Source organism: Schistocerca serialis, chromosome 4 (assembly GCF_023864345.2).
Source record: "Schistocerca serialis cubense isolate TAMUIC-IGC-003099 chromosome 4, iqSchSeri2.2, whole genome shotgun sequence".
NCBI classification, from domain to species: Eukaryota; Metazoa; Arthropoda; class Insecta; order Orthoptera; family Acrididae; genus Schistocerca; species Schistocerca serialis.
The window spans coordinates 250,210,995-250,228,242 of record NC_064641.1 but is presented as its reverse complement, the minus strand read 5'-3'; the positions used below and the strand labels follow the sequence as shown (position 1 = coordinate 250,228,242).

At 38.0% G+C, this 17,248-nt stretch overlaps 1 protein-coding gene across 1 annotated transcript in view; it reads left to right on the top strand.

The window, feature by feature from the left end:
- The first annotated feature begins 4,386 nt into the window (after positions 1–4,386).
- Positions 4,387–17,248, top strand: part of LOC126473777 (glutamine-dependent NAD(+) synthetase) — a 208,785-nt gene continuing 195,923 nt past the window's right edge. Inside the window, exon 1 of the mRNA XM_050101043.1 lies at positions 4,387–4,576. The gene's annotated coding sequence lies outside the window, so the exon portion shown is untranslated. The remainder of the gene's footprint in view (positions 4,577–17,248) is intronic.

Below are 17,248 nucleotides of genomic sequence, written 5' to 3'. Positions count from 1 at the left end.
CAATCAACAAGCTGACTGTCTGCATGAATGTCCACTGACAAATTGTGGCCAAAAAACAACTGCACCACCCTGTTGCTGAGAACATGCCACCCAACATGATGTTCTTCATTTCAATGACTGCTTCACAACCTGTGCCATCTGGATCCTTCCACCAACACCAGCTTTTTTGAATTGCACAGTTGGGAACCCTTCCCGCAATATATCCTACATTCCTGCAAACCTCCAGGCCTCAACCTTCGTTAGTCATTGCCTCTGCCAGAGATCGTGATGGTGTGTGTGTGTGTGTGTGTGTGTGTGTGTGTGTGTGTGTGTGTGTGTGTGTGTCTGTTGTCTACTCTGACAAAGGCCTTGTTGGCCGAAAGCTTATTGTGTGACGGTCTTTTTGCTGTGCATATCTGCAACTCAGCATCTCCGCTATATGGTGAGTAGCAACTATCCTTTTTATAATAAGGTTACATAAATAATCATGGTATTTATTCACTATTTTTCATGGTTGTCTTGTTTCTTGTTTCTGTTATTTATACTTCAGTTGTTTATTCCAGTTTTTGTACTTGAAAATAATCTAAGGATGAAACCTGGATCATATAACAATAAAATAAAAATTATTACAGTCAAAAAGTGGCAGCATCATTCAAAAAATTTTCCATGACTGTGGTTCCATCCGAAATAAAAATTATTAAAAGAAAAGTTGACCATGCACTAGACAGATATGTACTCAGCTGAACAATTCAAAATGGGAGGAACCCTCCATGGTGTACAGACACAGTAAAGAAACTTATAAAGAAACAGAGACTACTGAATAATAGGTGTAAAACAAAGGGCTACAGATAGAGAGACGCTGAATGAAACGTGATTGTCTATTAAGAGAGCAATGTGTGAAGCTTTCAGTGACTACCATAGCAGAATTTTGTCAAATGATTTTTCTCATAACCTAAAGATACTCTGGTTGCATGTAAAGGCTTTGCACTTGCATGTGGATGAGGCAGGATGTGAAATTGAGGGTAGCAAACAAAAAGCAGAAATGCTGAACTCTGCTTTCAAATTTTCCTTTGCAAAGGAAAGGCCATATAATTGACCCAGTTTAATACTGGTAACACTGAAAAGATGATGAAACAAGTGTCAGTGGTGTTGAGAAACAATTGAATTGTTAAAACTGGCAGAAACGACTGATTTGATTAAAACTGAGCAAAGCTCCGAGGCCTGGTGGAACACCCTACCAGGTTCCGTATTGCATTTGCGGCTCTTTTAGCTATAGTTATAGATCCCTGAAGGAAAAATTGTGCTCAGTATTTGGAAGGAAGCACAGGTCACACGAGTTCCCAACTCAGGTGGTAGTAGCGATCCACAGAAGTATCGCCCAATAACCTCGACATCCATAGCCTTCTCCGTGCCAACCAGCATGGTTTCTGAAGACATCAGTCATGTGAAACTCAACTTGCACTTGTTTCACATGACACACTCAAAGCTTTGGATTAAGGCAGTCAGACAGATGCTATATTTCTTGATTTCCGAAAAGCATTTTACTCAGTACTGCATTTACGATTGTTATCAAACACACTATCATATGGGTTACCATGAGAAATTGATGACTGGACTGAGAATAATTTGGTAGGGAGGATGCAGCATGTTCTCTTGAATGGAGAGTCATCTACAGCTGTAGAAGTAACTTTGAGTGTGCCCCATGGAAGTGTGTTGGGATCCTTCCTGCTCATGTTGCATATGAATGACCTTGCAGATAATGTTACCAGTAACTTTAGACTTCTTGCAGATGATGCAGTTCTCTATAATGAAGTACTCTCTAAAAAAAAAAGTTCCAGAGATATTCAGTTGGATCTTGATAAGATTTCAAAGTGTAGCTAAGATGGATGACTTGCATTACATGTTCAGGAATGTAAAATTATGTAATTCACAAAAAGAAAAAAAGTGTCATACCCTTTGACTATTAAGTCAAAGAGTTACAACTGGAAGCAGTAACTCATACAAAGACTTCAGTTTAGCAATTTGCAGTGATATGAAATGGAACAACCACATAAGCGTAGTCATATGTAAATCAGGTAGCATACTTTGGTTCATTGGTAGAATAACAGGGAAATGAAATCAGTCTCCAAAGAGAACTTGCAACCTATACTAAATATTGCTCAAGTGTGTGGGACCTTTACCAGGTAGAACTAACAGGGGATATTGACTGTATACAGAGAAGAGCCACATCATGGTCACAGGTTAGTTTGACCAAGGAAGAGTGCCACAGAGATGCTGAAGAAATTGAAAATAGGTGTTAAATATCCAGAGAAAACTTACTTATAGAGTTGCAAGAACTGGATTTCAACAGTGACTCTAGGAATATACTAAAACTCGCCACGTATCGCTCCTGTGGGGTTCGAGTTGGCAATTACAATCACAATTTTAGATTAATTACAGCACTTGAGGAAGAATTTAAATAACCATTTTCCCAGCGTTTCAAACTGAATAGAATGGGGGGGGGGGGGGGGGCGGCCTAATAACCGGTACAGTGGGACATACTCTTTGCCATGCACTTTGCAGTGGTTTGCAGAGTATAGATTTAGACGTAAATGAATATGTATACATGGTTTAGAGCCAATTTGCACATGATCTGCGCACACCGGTGTCACAACTCTGACGACGTTGACTATACTTCATGAAATACAAACTTGATGAGGCAATTACAGCGACGGCCCTCTAAGGCGATGCAAAACTTAATGAAGCAATAAATATTTACGGTACGATTCGCGTAGAATCTGAACTTTTGCAGTTAGTGTGCATTTTCATTCAGAGCCGACAAGGTAATTAACATAACTAATAAACCGTTCTGTTTGGACGTCACTCGACGAAAAATATAAAACCAGGAGCACATGGCCATTAGTCGAGAAACGATAGTATGTGAGCTTTGTCACAAAGGCAGCTACATTTCCTCCAGGATTTTCATTTGTTAAATGTAGTATCAGATGCGTAAGTTATGTTTACGTCCAGAATATCAGTTAAATTTACTTGCTGGAAAGCGTTTCATCAACATTATGTCGGGTCAGGGCCATCAACATTATGTCGGGTCAGGGCAATTCCAAACAAGGAACCAAGAGCGACGTCCTCTCTCAGAAACTTGCCACAGTTGCCGAGGTAGGTGTCTCCACTGTAGTCTACAGATTTCGCAATTGGAGGTCGCACAATATTTCAAAAATTGTTACTTGTAGCAATCGTGGTCAGCGCTATCAGAGTAGCAATTCGCGTCAAACCCTGGCACAGAGAGCCTTCATTTCTTGTTGCTGCTAACGTTCCTTCTTCCTTGGATTGTGATGATGTTAGGGAAATAGACGTTGTTACTTTGAAGACTTCTATATCGTTTTCAAAATTTTACTGCTGTTGCCGCGGTTACGGAAATTGTTTTATGGAATCGTCGTGCTTTTTGTTTTGGTAGACGAAAGCTGGAATTTATAGTCTAGTTGCTTTAATGTGCCTGGAGCAACATACAGAATTTGTTTGTTTCTTCTGGTATTAGTACCACTGGAATGACGCATATTCGCACTACGGGAATGTTAATGCTGTACGAGAACGAATGCTGGTGCAGAAGATCGCCTTGTCATGTGAAATGACGAGTAAACACTATATTTTGCCGCCTGTTTGTAGCAAATTGTACCGTATCAAGAGTCTACGGAAATGTCATTTTCGGAACTGCATCAATCAAATGGACCTCGGATTTGCAAAGCCAATTGCAATAAAAAGATTCACATCCCCAGTCCTGCAAATTCATGCTTAACTGCTGAGGCATTCGAAACAAATTCGTTACCGACGCTGTGCAATGTAAGTTTAAAAACACCACCTAAAACTCGTTAATGAAGTGTAGGCTTATTTCATTTGGTTACTAATTTTCGCCGTAAATAGGCTACTCCGGCTGCATTGACTTTAAGGGAACGCTTTCGTGTGGACCTACAGCTAAATGATTTATTATCCTCCCCGCAAAATAGCAAAATGTTTGGCGCTGTCCGTTCATTTACGTCGCAGATTCTTGTTAATTAACTGGAATCCGCAAATAACTGCAAAGTAAATTGCTAATAACTGCAAAATAAATTGCTTCAATATTAAAGTGTAAACGGACGAAGTATGCACTTGATTTGTGCATAATAGGATTTATTTACCAACATGCAGTAATTATGCTTATGAAAAAGCTTGAACGGAGACTAGCATGACTTGCCTCATGCGATGTTGCTTTTAATTACAGAAGTATGGTTAGTTCGGGATTCTTAAATTAAAGCGGGAATTCGTGAAACTTCCTTCTCGTAGCCTGGCGACGTTATGTCGATATCGACGACCACACTATGCGCTAGGAGGAACTCGAGATAGCGTCGACATATTAATCGATACACGTAATTTATAGTTTCCCCGAAGTGCATAGCGGGGCATATGGTATTTGTTTGCGAGTGTCGAGTGATACGCGAGCGATGATTGTGCACCTGAAAATACCAGAAGTTGATTGACAGGATAGCTGCAGATTTGCCACTCTTCAAGCGTACGGTGACGAATTGCAGTTGGACCATTCCGCGCCTGTCACGAGGTTGTAAGAAAAGTAAGTCCTGTTTTTTGTCCAAATTACAAATGCTTACAGTGAAGCGACTTGTCACACCTGTTGCGAATGTTCTTTCACATTAAGAGAGCAAGACAGAAATACTTCAGTTACTCAGTTTAGCTGAAAAATGTACACAGGCCTCCTTAAAATTCTTTGTCAATTATGTCACATGTGTTATTTAAACTTTTGCGTTTTTTTACCAACTACTAGCTTAGTTGAGTCGTTCCAACTTTTATTACGGAAATTGTCACGAAGGCTACAGATGGATGCAAATTTCACTGGACCGATAATGAAGTACGGTATGTAAATTTGACAGGCACATTATATCATTTGTATGAGTGAATGAAGTCTGCAGGCTCCAACCACCATTCAAGTTTGGATACATTAATTTCACGTATAAACGGGTCATATCGTGAAAACTCTTGTTATACACCCATGGTCATGCCCTTCGTTTTGACTGACATCGACACCATTTCATCCGTAGTTTAAAACAATAGAGAACTGAAATGGTTTAAAAACTGCGATACTGTAAGGAGATAACGGGCTACCACATGTCCAGCATACTTGGACGGCAAATTGATATCTTGTTGAGGACTATTACGTCATTAAGTTCATTGTAGATTTCCATAGTCAGCGCATAACATTGAAGAAAACGTTTCACGATGTTTGGAATGGTGGATTTCGTATTTGTACTTTCTTATTTATCAGATACGCAGTTTCAGTACTGCAGCGCATTAAAGATCTTCCCAAGACACGTCCTTTTTTTCCGCTGTGTTGTGCTGCCGTGCCAGGAAGTTAGATACCAATATATATAAACTTGACCGTGAGATGGTGTGTGGATACATAGACAGTCGTTGTTGAAAGCTTTACTCCTTAACCATTTAACCATTAAATTGGACTGTTTCTATTGATTGTTAATTTTTCAGCTGTTCTGCCACAAATTGTGTCAATGTACATATGTTATTTGATGTATCACAGGTTATAAAAACAAAAGTAAATTAATACCTATTCACAAACGAGAGAGCTTACAACCTTTCTCTTGATTGCTTGCAAAGGAATTTTTTTAAGTGAAATATATTACAGAAGTGCACACTACGATTCTTAGGCTGCATATTATGCATCATCAAAGAGGAACCCACACATTTGCATTTTTGTGTCACCAAGTTTGTCATTTAGGATTTAACAAGCACAGTATTGTTGAGTTCCACTATTTGTGAGGCACAATTCAATCAAGTAGTTAGGACTACCAGAGGTAATCTGATGTTGAGACAGAAGCTTTAATCCTCAGCCACAACTGTTGCTGTTGCCACTGCCAAATGCTTCATTACAGAGAACTCTGACTTAAGATCCTTAACCAGATGACTTAGGTAGCTGACTCTTAAATAGAAACCTGATGCTGCATCTGCTGAGGTATCTGAGCTCTTGTATGGACAGAAAGCTCAGTTGGGGACTGTGCATGATGGAGTAATACAGAATCTATAACAGCAGTAGACAAAATAATGTTTTGGTGGTTGTATTCAGAGTGCTATGTGACATCTGTACCTAATAGCTGCAAATGAAAGAATACAACATAAACATGAAACCATTAACAGAATTTTATAAGCAAATTTATTTATTGGTCCTTAGACCATTTAATGTGGGGCCTGTATTTAGTGTGGCACTAATATGACAAAACTGTAGGTTACAGAAGGGATAAAAATATCAGTAGTCCCTATTTATTTATTCATTCATTCATTCGTTCATTCATCCATATCAAAGTTGATAACGTTCAGAATGTTATTTATGTTAGAATATGTTACAGTTTGTGTGCAAGAAAAGGAAATTGTAAGAAATTGCTGACCAAAGGACGAGGCCTGATTTCATTGTAGATCAAATGCAATGCTGTTTAATCACAAAATCCTTGTATAAAATCTGAAATTAATATTCAGATCATAAAATGATATGGCCAATATTTAAAAGAGCAACCAGAACATTATTTAAGGAATACATGTAGATGTTAAATTACACAGTCAAATAGTAAATGGGAGAAGTCATATAGTCAGCATACTTAATAATCACTTCTGGAAAATAACTGCTGGCTGCAGTGGCCCAGCGGTTCTAGGCGCTTCAGTCCAGTACCACGCTGCTGCTACGGTCACAGGTTCGAATCTTGCCTCGGGCATGGATGTGTGTGCTGTCCTTAGGTTAGTTAGGTTTAAGTAGTTCTAAGTCTATAGGACTGATGACCTCAGATGTTAAGTCACATAGTGCTTAGAGCCATTTGAACCATTTGAAAATAACTTGGCTAACTGGCATGGGAAGTTCGAGAGAGTAAACAATAGAATTCACGCAGAAGCAGTGTTGGTACTACATACATGCAGCCAGATCACAATTACTCCATTGTCTGCCAAACAAATTAAGAATGTATTGAACTCTCAAAAGCAGAAACTTACGGTGTTGAAAATACTTCAAGTAAATTACTGTCTGTTCTTCACTTACATGCAGTATAGGCTGTTTAATATTTTACTGTCACATAATATATTCCCAGGTGTACTGAAATATGTCACTGCTAAACTTCATTATGAGAAGAGTAGTAAAATATATTAAGTGGTAACAAGTGTCACTCTAATATCAGTTGCAAAGGTAAGAGGGGGTTTCAGCAAGTAATTTACATGTTGTTATAGCAGACCAAGCAACTTTTATTGAATACTGCGCTACATTTCAAAGTGAAACAGCCAAATCATTTTTTTTTCAGAGATTCTGTAAAGAACAGTTGGCATGTTCTATTCATCATTCAATTCCTGAATGATAAAAATTCACTCTTTTGTCAAAAACTGCTGTGTGAACATCCTAATTGCTGTAATCTCCCTCCCCATGTTCTTCTAGCTGTCCAAAAAGATGGAAATCACATGATGCTAGATATGAACTTCCTGATCGATATTGTCCTTGTCTGTTTGGCTGTAGTCAAATTGTTGGCACCATTTCATTATGAGTCTGTGTGCAGTTTAGATGTTTTGGCCATGTGAATCGTACTAACCCACATTCTTCAGCTTTGGCGTATATTTCCAGTTGCCATACCATTTCACTTGCACAATGTGGTGCACCTTTTATCCATACCACAACAAAAGTGTGCCTTTAGGAAGCCTGGAATATGTACTCTTTTCTGACAATTCACTACTTGTAGTGCAATGATCTTAAGGCCCCTGTAAATGATCAAACATTTTGTCAAACTTGACTATGTTTGCCAAATATTTGAATGTGTACAGTGCTGTTTGATGTGCTTGTCAAACATAGTGTGTTTGACAGGAACTTCGATTGACAGAAAGTTTGACAGTTTTTGTCAAGTACGTTTCTGTACACCTGTGTGTGTCATGCAATAACATAAACAGAAACAGTAGCAGTTGCATGCCATGTTTCGAAGATAACATACCATGGCAGAGATGTTCCTTTGCAAAATATGAGCAAGAAAGAATTTGTGCTCCAGTTTATCACTGTATCGTGAGTTCCCACTGTTGTGGAAAGTGAAGTTGAGCTATTCTATAGATAAAAATAAAAGAATGTTAGCTCTGAACAAAACGATAGAGGCGTTGTGCTTTTCTTAACCCTGCATCATGGAGGAAGAAGCGAAGAAAGCAATATTCTTCGGACGTCGTACAAGTGAGAGAGCAATAAAATAAAGAAATCAAAGCCCTCCAGTACTTTTGATGACAGTGTGCCCACGCTGTGGAACTATGATGAAGTATCTCTTTTAGAAGACCAAATGGAAGAGGAGGTTGGAATTAACAAAATCGGAAATCGGGTAACTAATTTTTGTATATCTTTATTTGTATTAAATCTTGTCACATTTTCTATAATGATACAGTTGGTAGTAACACATATAAAAATGTTATTGTTGCAGGCATTTGTTTTACCAGGGAACTGCTCCATCTGTCACAAAGTATTCACAGTAGTCTTCTCATACTTGCTTCACTAGCGATAAGGAATTCCCTGCTTTAGATGACTGAACTGGACACATCTCTCAGTAATCATTCCTTCACCAGGTGTAACAGTACTTGTAGCACAGTCTTCAGTGCCTACCTCTCCATGCTGAATAAATTGCTGTTTTTAAATTAATGAATAGTGCAAATGGCAACAAGCCAATACAACAATTTTAGCTTTCTCCAGAGACAAATTAATTGGTTTTTAAAAATAGTGGATGTTTTATGACCTTATGGGCACGAGACAAGTGATAATTAAGCATTTAAGACATTTTTGCTATATGATTTCATTAGATTTGTATGCAACTGAAAGACTTCATCACTGCACATGGAAACTTCTTTTCTGCAATTGGTTGTTTCCCAATAGACAAAGTTTGGTATTTTTTTTTTATTACTCCATCAGATATTCTGCCATTAACATCATCATTCACCGTAATAAACTCATATTTTGCATTAGCTGTACCCATTAGCACAATGCTGTACATCCCTCTGTAATTATAGTAATAGAGGCCAGAATGCTGAGGTTTCTAAGTAGTGACATGTTTTCCATCAATAGACCCAATGCAATTAAAGAAATTTCAACAACTTCCAAATTGTTTCATTATATTCTGCCAACCATCTTCCGTTTTGGGTAGCTGAAACAAATATATCCATAAATAAATAGGTACATGAATACATTGCATACCAATTTCTTTATGTATTGTTACAGTAATCATCAGCAAAGCCACCAGCGTCCAAAAAAGTTCTTGCAACTGCACAGAAAGGAGGAGGAGACCTTTAGGAAGAATTGATATTACTGGCAAAGGAACTCTCCAAAAAAATAGGAAAGTACTCTGTTAGCAAAAAATTTGGGCCATGATGCTAGAACGTATCGACAGTGGCCAAAGAATACTGGCAGAAAAATTTATTAATAATATAATATTTGAAGGAGAAAGTGGGAATCTCAACAGAAATTATGTTGTCGTGTACTCCGGTCACATGTTGAAAATATGTGCTTCAGTGACATAAGCACTTCAGTGGCATCAATTATTTTTCCACAAACAATAGTTTTTGTGAATGACTAACAACCAACAGTTGACACAGAGATGGTGAACAATAATTATTTATGAGATGACTGAAACACTTGTACTTTTTTTTTTTGTGTTTTGTATCTTTTTATGTGAGATAACTGTAAGCTTGTTGGAATAAAAGAATAAGAACACTTACCTGAATTTTGGCTTTTAATATTTCATTTATTGCTTCAAACGTTTCCATAATAATGAGACTCAAGGTGTGACGTGGAATCACAGGTACAAACTTCAAATCTTTAAACTCTGCCCCTGTTGCTTGGTATATCAAAGTTATTGATAATCATTAGGAAGCTGATATATATTTTCCCGTAATTGTCTTCTTTTTCTATGTGAGGGCGAAGTAATTCTAACAAGATATTAAATTTTCTGGGTCCATTCTAAGAATGTTGATGTAATCATCAATTTTGAAGAGCAGTATTTCTTTCAGGAGATGTTTTTGGTTATATTGATCTCTGTTTGAACCATTCCTTGCACTAGTGTTGTTTTCTTCTTCTCTTTTTGGCACAGTGCCAAGGTTGGTGCCAAAAATGCTTTTTCAATATTTGTTACCATTTCAATACTCACGAACAGCATCTGCTTCTAAAGTTAGGTTATATTGACAAACATTGTTTGTACATGTAGGGCTTGCTTGACAAACACAGGGCTAGATAAGTGATTTTGTCAAACACTTTGATTGTTCACAGGAGCCCTTTGTGTTGGAAAAATGTGTAATTTACTTTCTGAAGTTGGTACGTAAAAAAGATTATCTATGCAAAAAGTGACATACCTATCCTAAAATAATACATTTGCTCAGTCTCAATGTGAATCTTGATAAATGACCAGAAATTCTTGTGGTTTTGTAAAAGATAATTTGACAGTGTTCTGGTAAAGTAGTCTTTGAATGCCTCACGCATTTCTTTCTTGACAGCCAAAAATGTTTCATTCACCATATCTCCATCCAAAATCCTATGTTCTGATTTACACCTATTATGCAGTAGTCCGCTACTTTAGAAGTTTTTCCACAATTACTGTATACCTTGAAGGTTTTTCCAATCTTGAACTGTTCTGCTGTGTACATATGTATCAAGTGCATGGTCAGCTATAATCTGCAAATCACTGGGAAGTGCTTCGCAGAGGGTACATCCCACTGTAGAGATTACTGGGGTTTCTCTCCATTCCATTCACATGTGGAGCTTGGGAAGAATGATGTTTGAATGATTCTGTGCACACTGCAATTATTATTATCTTGTCCTCTCAATCCACACGAGTGATATTTAGGGGTTTTTTAGTATGTTCCTAGAGTCATCATTTAAAGCTGGTTCTTGAAATTTTGTTAGTAGTCTTTCTTGGGTTATTTACATCTATCTTAAAGAGGCTGCCAGTTTAGTTCTGTCAGTATCTTTGCGACACTCTCCCACAGGTCAAACAAACCTATGACTATTTGTGTTCCCCTCCTCTGTATACATTCAATATCCCTTGTTAGTCCTATTTGGTAGAGGTCCCACACACTTGAGAAATATTCTAGATTGGGTCACATGAGTGATTTCTAAGCAGTCTCTTTTGTAGACTGATTGTACTTGCCCTGTATTCTACCAATAAACTGAAGTCTACCACCTATTTTATCCATGACTGAGCTTATGTGATAATTCCATTTCATATCCCTACAAAGTATTACACCCAGCTATTTGTATGCGTTAACTGATTCCAGCAGCCACTCATTGATATTATTGTCATAGGATACTAAGTTTGTTTGTTCTGTGAAGTGCACAATTTTGCATTTCTGAACACTTAAAGCAATCTTTCACCACTTTGAAATTTTATCAAAATCTGACTGAATACTTATGCAGTTTCTTTCAGACAGTATTTCATTACAGATAACTGCACCATCTGCAAAAAGTCTGAAGTTATTACTAGTAATATTGTCTGCAAGGTCATTAATATACTACATGAACAGCTATGGTCCCAAAACGCTTTCCTGGCTGCACTCGAAGTTACTTCTACTTCTGAAGATGATTCTCCATCCAAGATAACATGCTATGTTCTTCCTACAAAAACTCTAAATCCAGTCTTAAATTTCACTTGGTAATCCAAATCTAACTTCAGACAATAAGTGTAGGTGTGAAATCAAGACATACTGCATCTATCTGATTGCCTGACCCAAAGATTATATATTTTAGGGATCAGTATAGAATCTGATATGGAATTCATCAGGCACTGGAGCTTTTTCAGTTTTAACGATTCAGCTGTTTCGCGACACCATGGACATTAATACTGATTTTGCTAATCATTTTCAGTGGTATAAGGATTAAATTGAGGCAATTCTCCTGAGTTTTCCTTTCTAAATGAATGTCTGAAAACAGTGTTAAGCATTTCAGCTTTTGATTTGCTGAGGGCAATTTCAGTTCCTGTCTCATTCGTTTTGGAGTGGTGCGTTCTCCTTGTGACATAAAACATTAATCCTTTTGGTAGCTTGCACAAATTTTACCTGGAATTCTTCTCAATTGTGCTCACATTACGATGATTTCTTAATGTTGTGGACTTGCCAATAAAGGCCACTGGTTACTGTGTACGACTCTTCTCTGATGCATATGATGCGAAGACAGTAAGAGAGTGTGAAATATGTCCAGCAGGCATGAAATTGTAGCTCAACATTCTCTCTCAAAGTCATTGTATTTTATATTGTCTTTAACAGACTAACAATATATTGTAAGACATTCAGAATTTCCAAATCATTACATCACTTCATATCTAATTATATCTGTCATTTATACTGGCCGAAGCTCAACTTAGTAACAGATGAACAAATTAGTACAATTGTTAACTAACAATCTTGATAAATGACCAGAAATTCTTGTGGTTTTGTAAAAGATAATTTGACAGTGTTCTGCTAAAGTAGTCTTTGAATGCCTCACGCATTTCTTTCTTGACAGCCAAAAATGTTTCATTCACCATATCTCCGTCCAAAATCCTATGTTCTGTTTTACACCTATTATGCAGTAGTCCGCTACTTTAGAAGTTTTTCCACAATTACTGTATACCTTTAAGGTTTTTCCGATCTTGAACTGTTCTGCTGTGTACATATGTATCAAGTGCATGGTCAGCTATTTTTTTATACTTGAGACGGAGTTCCTCTGCATGCTCCTGCCCTGTGCTGAAAGTTTCAAGCTCCTCATTAAGATACAAAATTGATTTTTTATCTAGTTTACTCAAAAGATATATCTTTGTGCTGCCTATTTTAGTTGCCCTCTATACTTCGATAATCATTGTCGCCGCAACTGCCTTGTGCACAGTGATAAGAGTTTGTGTGTACATCCTCAAAGAGGTAAAGTCTGTTTGTTGCCATTAAATCCAATACATTTCCATCGTGAAAAGGTTCTAAACTATCTGTTCTAGGTAGTTTTCAGTGAAGGAATTTAGTAATGTTTCACTGGATGTCTTCTGCTCACTACTAACAAAACTGTAAATTGGATGATTTAAGTCTCCACTGATGAATACAGGAAGATTGGGAGCTTAGCGTAAAAGTGAACTGAGACTTTCTCTGAAGTTTTCCGTTACAACAGGAGATAAGTCTGGTTGGCAGTAGAAGGATCCAATTATCATTTAATGCACACCCGTTTGAGTCTTGGCCAAACAATATCGCATGGAGCTTCTAGACAAGCATCATTTGTTTCTACGTGCACCACAACCTTGCCACCATTTCCCTAAAGGGTACCATTATTTGTAGTATGTTGAAATGCCGATGATTTAGATGCCTGCTGTTTTGTGTTTTGCTGTATCTTGACACTGGAGAAAACAGGTTTCCCCAAAGCAGTGAAGTGCGACCCACTGGCTCAGTTTCAGTTTTGATAAATGACAGCACCTTCAACTTGTTGGTTAAGGGGATCAGTGTAACAAGAGCTGCCATTGAAATGCTACTTGCAGTCAAATGGATGAGTGAGGAATGACAGATCCTGTACTTCCTGCAGTAGAGGCAGGATCTACAGGAGAGGATAGTACTTGAAGTGCTTTTGATAATGGTACCACAAGGACATGACTCTTGGGAGCTCTTCCAATACACCAGTTTGCAGCAGCTGCAAATCATTTGAGAGTAGTCAGGGTGATTTCCAGCTGCTTACAAATGTCAGTCAATTCATCCTGTGTTTGTGAACAGCATTCACAGTGGGACTGCATTTTGGCTAGTGCAGTGTATTACAGGACAGTCAACAAATTTGAAATGAAGCCTGCTCATTATCATTTATATTTGTTAAGCTAAAAAAACCGCTGATTCCCTATAAGAATTGAAGCAAATACACAAAATGAGATTTCTTTTAAGGCAACAGAATAACCTGTGGTAAAATTACTAATCCACTAAAACATTTTGAGGTCAATTATAGTTATTAACAAACTCGAAAATAGTTAATTCATGATAAATGTAGATAATATATACTCCTCTGTAAGGAAGAAGTAGATGTAACACAATATGCTAGTTGAGATGTGCTTCAGTAACTAAATCTTGTTTGCCAATTTACTACAAAGTGGATTATGTGAAAGACAATGGTACCTTCCAAAAAATTCTCAAAAATGTTGATTTATTTGCACTGATATACTGTGAAATTTGGGATGATGTATTCTTAGGCAGTAACTGTGAGTGATTTGCTATGCAATATGTTATCCAAAAACGCTCATACTGGTAACTTATGAAAATATAGTTTTGTAAGTATCCAAAAATTCTCAAAAGTTACTTATTTCTTGCATAATTTACAAGGAAATTGGAGAAAGATTGTTTTGAAAAAGGATAGGCCTTCTGTTCTAAAAAATTTTAAGAATACAAATAAGTTTAAGCCTGCAATTGACATTAACAGTAAGAGTTTATCGTCATTATTCGTGTAATACAGCTTTACAAGCAGAACGTGGTCTTCGGTTGAGACAGTGATGGCAAATGTCGCAGATGCAAAAGGAGGAAAAGCCATGTACCCAGCATGTTAATACCAACTTCAGTAGGTAGTGCACATGACAGCGCCGTATTTTGATCAATTGTCACACTATTTTTTTTTTCTTCTGCTATATGTTTTCCCCCTTCTCTGATAATATTCTATTGCAATTTGATGTCATTCTGACCAATGGTGTTACGTCTACAGCTTAACTGTAAGGATACTCACCCTGAAGGATGGTTTACTCACATGCAGGTACCTCCAGCATGCTGGATGTATCAAGAGATTTTATTATACTTATGGGAAGATGGTAGGAATTTGATTTGAGTGAAGACAGTTCCATGGAAAATTGTTGAAGCTACAGAGCAATTTGAAAATTGGTTTGCATATCGAGTCACATTCTCCCTAACTGAGCTTTTAAGGAGAGGCCCAGCAGGGCAAGAAACCAAATGCTACATGTATCTCTCTCAAATATTTATGGTTACTTTGAGCTGTCTAGAGTTTTTGCTATTTATACCAAGTTGAACTAAATTACAGTTGTAGAGATTTTTGTTTTGTTATGGATGAAAACTTTTTCTGTCTTTCTTATTTGCATACAGGTAAAAGAGAAATTTCCTGCATGCCTTGACAGTCTTTGTGCTCAGTTAGATGTTCATTGGTACTGAACAAAGAGAGCATTCATGTCTCAGATGATGAAAGCGATACTCTTAATGTGGTGGGCCTTACAGTTTACTTTGGTAAACACCCTGCGATCAAGTAATCGTCGAGTCAGAAAGCACCTGTGGTATTCTTCTCTTGCAGCAGTAGCACTACCGTCGCAGAAGCTATAAACAAATACCATATCTGCATGTTCCTCATTACTGTAGACATGTGGCATTGTTAGCAGTGCTTGTACGAACACAGTTAACACCTTACACTACACGACTGACTGATCCGTTGCCGGTACACTACACAATGCAGCTTACATGGCACAACTGAACAAACAAGTGATTGTACTACGTACGTCATATGATCATAATATGTGGTAGGTTGCATATCATAAACATGGCATGTACCTGTGCATTGTTTGCGAGAAGATCACATAACAGACCAGTTATATTGCATATACGTTCACGTTGTGCACATCAGTTTTGCTGAATTAAAGTTCCTTTCAATACCAATACCTTCCTAACAAAGCATTTGCGGACCTATGTTCATATAACATTTTTGTTCAGAATTACCTATGGTATCATTATGTAAAATATTGACCTTTCCTCTCCAAACACCCTGTATAGTTATAAAATAAATGGATCCATTTTAACTTTTTAAAATAATTGTTGTGACTTGTACCAGAGTACAGAAAGGTTTTATAATGCATGACGATGAAACCTTTCTGTACTCTGGTACAAGTCACCACAATTAGGCCACAATATTTTCATGCATGTCCGAGAAAAAAAGTTTAATATCAATGGTTTCCATGTAACTGATATTTCTTACAGTTGTATGAAAAATGAGACTATGAACAGTTGTGCGATTCCATTGTTGTGGACATAGCATTTGTAAAATAGAAAGTGAAGTATTAATGTGAGAATAAAATAAAAAAGCTACTGATTTTTTTTATAAATGCTTCTTAACAAGAACAATGAACAGCCAAGGTGAGGGTGGGGGTGGGGGGGGGGGGGGAGGGGTATCCAGATGGCATGGACTTGGAGGCAGCCATTTAAGTCAAGCACACATTTTTGTGCTGTCTCTCCTGAGCACAGTTTGCCCCTCATGCCTAAGTGGAATGCCACACACAGTGGTTGCAGCTAAGTTCGTGAACCACATGGCTGCTTTCACGCTTGGCCCTGGCTTTGATGAGATAGGAAATGTCTTTGAGAGAATGGGAGTAGGTGTTAGTGGGAGGATGTATTTCTCAGATCTTGCATCTAAGCCTTTTATAGGTATGGGAGCCATGGGGCTAGGGCTTGGTAGCAGGGGTGGAATAGATGTGGTCAAGGGTATTGCCCAAGTTGGGTGGATGGTGGAATACCACTGTGAGAGAAGTCAAGAGGATAGTGGAGTCTCATTTCAGGGATTGATGAGAGCTGGTTTACATCCTTTCTTTCTCCCCCTCCAATTCACAAATGCACCTTACATGTAGGTATTTTGTTACAGAGGTCAGACTTGGTGTTATTTTCACACATCTGTAACCACAATTTGGAGGAGGCTTATGTTAGCCCCAGAACTGAATATTACTGGTCAATTAATCTCATTTTGCATTGTAGATGAGTACTGTTTTAAGTGCTTTTGTTAATGTTTGATTAATTTTTATGCACTGGGAATTCAGGATGGAATGATGCCAGTATTATGAAAAGCATAGATTGCTACACACCATATAGTGGAGATGTCGAGTTGCAGATAGGCACGACAGACAGACAGCTGAACAAGTAAGCTTTTGGCCAAAAAGCCTCCTTCTGGAATAGGAAATCAAACACACACACACACACACACACACACACACACACACACGTGACAACTGGCACTGTGTACCAAGACAAGAATGTGAGCAACTGTGCATAATGGGAGAAGCAGTCTGTGTCTGGGGTAAGGAGGAAGCTGGGGCAGGGAGTGGGAGGTGTAGCAGGTTAGGGGTGGGGAACTGTAAAATAGTGCTTGTGGGAGTGTGTAGGGATGTGATTGGGAGAAGGTAGGGCAACTACGTCCAGTTGAGAGGTCAGATGTTAGGTGGGGGGAGGGAAGGGAGTGGAGAATTAGAGAAGTGAAAAGACTGTGGAT